The sequence below is a fragment of the Neophocaena asiaeorientalis genome, unplaced genomic scaffold, assembly GCF_003031525.2.
Source record: "Neophocaena asiaeorientalis asiaeorientalis breed wild unplaced genomic scaffold, Neophocaena_asiaeorientalis_V1.1 scaffold705, whole genome shotgun sequence".
In the NCBI taxonomy this organism is placed as follows: Eukaryota; Metazoa; Chordata; class Mammalia; order Artiodactyla; family Phocoenidae; genus Neophocaena; species Neophocaena asiaeorientalis.
This window is the reverse complement of record NW_020176572.1, coordinates 192,521-196,637: the sequence shown is the minus strand read 5'-3', so window position 1 is coordinate 196,637 and position 4,117 is coordinate 192,521.

Genomic DNA, 4,117 nt, shown 5'->3' with positions numbered 1-4,117 from the left:
ACATATATTCAGTTACATACATGTACACATATATATATTCTTTTTTTACATTCTCTTCCATTATAGGTTATTAAAAGATACTGAGTATAGTTCCCTGTTCTATACAGTAGGTCCTTGTTGGTTATTTATTTGATAGAGAATAGTGTGCATATCGTAATCCCAGACTCCTAACCTCATTCTCTTTCATGTTTTCTAAGCAAGTAAAAGGGTTCAAGTACCATTGAAGAGATTTTGCTCTTTTTTTTTTTTTGTAAATTTTACACATGATGACATTCAGCTGAAACTACGGTATTGCATTACTAATTGAACACTTACTAGCGTAGATTATGTGCTAACTGTTGGAATACAGAGATGGATTCTGCTTATAAGGCATAATAACTGTGTGACTTTGGGTAAATTGCTTCAGCTTTCTGTGCTCATTTCTTTATCAGATTGGTAGAGATAATGTAAGTCTCTTGCTTATCACACAGTGTGAGTCTTAAATGAGCTAATGTACATAAACTGATTAAAATAGAATATAATATATAATAAGTGCAAAATAAGTGTTTTAAGGGAAAATGCATGTTCTTTTGTGGTGAGGAGAGGGAAGAATGACTATAACTTTTATAAAATGGTAAGAGTTGTCATAGAGCAGGGGTCTTATACTCAAATGCTTATATATGCTACCATAAACACAAAGTGAGCGAAGTAGTTCAGATACAGAAGGGAGGGAGCAGTGTACTGGAGAGAGACTGTCTCCTCAGAAGTGGACAGCTGCTTCTTAGCCCCAGGTGATTGGTCATTCAGGCGATAGCCAACCCATTACAATCAGATATTTTCTTTTTCTATTTTTTCAAGAGAAATGGAAATCAGGTTTTTACATAAGATCTCCCCACTCAAAAACGTGGGCATATTTTTCCTTTTTTTAAACACTGAATGTGTCTCCTAGTCAATCCCAACCATGGGCCGACATTTTGAGGTCTCAAACATGGAAGAATGAGGATGTTACCTCAGATCACAGAAGGAGGAACCACTATCTCTTGGAAGAAAGCAAAAAAAAACCCCAAAAACATATGATCACTTTCAGCCATATGTGTTTTGTTCTGTTTGTTAGCTTTTCATGGAGAATAAGACTTTGTCAAGTGGCGAGACCTTTCTTCAAATATCCTCCCAGTCATACTCAGTACAGAGTTAAAAGTCTTTGAACTACAAGCTCAGAGTCTTGGAGATATGAGAAAGCATAGCTTGTTCAGAGATTGTTGAAAGTTAGAGTGAGTTATATTTAGATTTCTGACATACAGAAGCAGTCAGATTTCCTTGCTTCTTCCATTTAGCTGAGTACGTGTCCTTAATTATTGCTTTGGGAACAAATGCAGAATAGGATGGCAGAACCAGAATCTCTGTGATATAATAAAACACTCGTCTACTTTGTTTAAACAAACAATTCTGTTATACAAGTACTCAGCTATCATTTCTGTAGAAAAATATTTAATTTTACTCCCCTGTTTGCTCTTAGCAAACAATAATTCTGATAATCACATGAAAAAGTGGTGATATAGGAATCAGGAAAATATTGTAGTTTATTTAGTCAAATTGCATATTATAAAAAATCTTTCAGAAAATTAAAAGGATGATTTCGTGATTAAAAATAATTTTATGTTCTGATTATCCTGGTAGATCTAGCCTGTTGCTTAGCACTATGGGCCTTTATAACACTGTGGGTTATCAAAGTTCTTAAGAGCAACTAACGGACAGTATATGCCATTTACCTTCACAAGCGCCTCACTAAGAAATTGTACAATGCCATACAGCATAAGTAACAGAACAGTTATATATTTAATTATTTTAGCATCAAAGCTTTTCTCTTTGTTTTAAAGAAGGACTTGTACAAGAAGCCTATTTTAACTCGTGTTTCCCTTGTTTCATTTCTACTCTGAAATTCCTACCGTCTTGTATGGAAAGGCAATATGAGTAATAATTAAGAATAAAGGCTTCAGTCAGGCATATCTGGGTTTCAGTGTCTATTTCACCACTTATGTGCTCTGTGACATTAGGCAAGTCACTGAAACTTTCTGAGCTTCATTTACCTCTTCTGTAAGATGATGTTCATGATAATAGCTTCCTCATGGGCTTGATAAAAGGATCAAATTAGATTACATTCATAAAATATTGAATAGGCTGCTTGGCACGTAAGGAGCTTTCATGGAATCTTAATTGCTGTGATGATGATGAAGACTGAGGAAGAGGAATCAAAGAAAAGAAAATCTTTGACCTTGAAAACGAATGTACTATAAAGGGCAGCAGGGATAGGTGGGTGGTCCACAGAAGGTGGGGTATGGCCTTGACTAAGATTCACGTTATTTATAACAAAAGGATCAACAATGATGAAAAGTACATACGATTTCCTGCAGTAGTCAATGGACATACCAAGGCTTTGTTGCCTTCTTTTCAAATGAACCAAGGCAATTCGTATTTTGAGTATGGAGAAACTGGTAGTCACAAATTCAGAGATTAACTAGTCCAGCCTCTTTATTTTTGAGACAAGAAAACTAAATCTCAAAAGAATGGAGTGACACACTTAGCATCACTCAGGTAAACAGTGGTGGATTTAGGAATAACCTGGACCCTCTGGATTCCCTCTCTGTGACACTATGTCCCACATATTGTGTGTTTTGACCTATTTAATTCATTCATTTCTTTATTCATTAACTATTAAGTATAATTTATTCCAGGTACTATTCTTGGTGCTGGGAAAACAGTTATGAATAAAACAGATATGGTCACTATTATCATGTGCTAATACAGCGGGCACTCCAAATCCATAGGTTTCTCATCCATGGATTCAAAGAACAAAAGATCAAGAATATTTGGGAAAATATTCCAGAAAGTTCCAAAAGGCAAAAATTGAGTTTGCTGTATGCTGACAACTATGTACAGTGGACTCCTGAACAACATGGGTTTGAACTATGTGGGTCCACTTGTATGCAGACTTTTATTTTTTACTTAATATGTTGTACAGTACTGTATGAACCACGACTGGGTGAAACTGCAAATGTGGAACCTCGTAGATTGATCCTGCGCTCTTAAGAATTTTTTCTCATGTTTTGTGTCTCTTCCGTCCAGTAATAATTGTATTTTAAGCTGATTTGAAATGTGCTATTAGCCCAACAGTTTTAGGCCCTATTAAAAGACTAGTCAAAGCCCCACTTCTGTGTTGTAACCCCAACAAAACGGTGGGGAGAAGTATTTATACACACATCCATTGTGTACACTCCTAGGAGCAGAGAAAACTGTACCCTGGGAAACTGCAATGCTATTTGATAGGAAAAGCAACATTTTTATTTTAAGGACTCAATGGAAATTTGTGAAGGTTCTCCCCCCCCACCCCCCTGCCACTCATAGTGAGTTTTCATTTTTCTTATTTCCACAGCTGTACATATTTTATTCCAGCAGATGCAACTGGAACTTCCAAATTGATCACCATTAATTAGAGCCAGTGCACACTGTGGGGGGAGGGTGAAGGCTGGGAAGCAATAACAGTGATTCCCCAGGACCCAGCAATTACAAAGCCCAGTGTGTTTGATGCCGCAGTCAGTGCTATCCTGAGCCTTTCCCATTCATGCGGCTGGCTCAGCTGCGTGCATGAAATAAAGACACACAGGACAGACTCGAAGGATGTATGTAGGAAAAGTGGATTAAGGGACTGGGAGCACACATGCCCTGCATCTTTCCTTAGTAAGCCTTTTAGAGCTGCTTGTGACACAGGTGAGAGGTCAGGCACCAGGGGTTAAGCGGGCACTAGAAGACCAGTGTCCTCCTCCTGCTTTCCACTCCCAACAAGCCAAACTAAAAAATACTGGTCTCTACCGTCACGTGTCACCTCTCCAGTTTATGCAGTAAGAAAAGAATGTCTGTGCCCTGAGAAGTTCAAGGACCCAAGAGAGGGGTAGGGTGGTACAATGGTTTGGTACCTCGCCTCAGTAGCCAAACAGCCTGGGATACCACTTGCCAGCTGAGTGGCCTTAGACAAATTGCCTCTTGTCTCTAAGCCTGTTTCCTACTCCAAAGATAGGATAAACGTAATAGTAATCACCTCATGGGAGACAAATAAAATAATGCCAGTAAGCAACTAATAGGT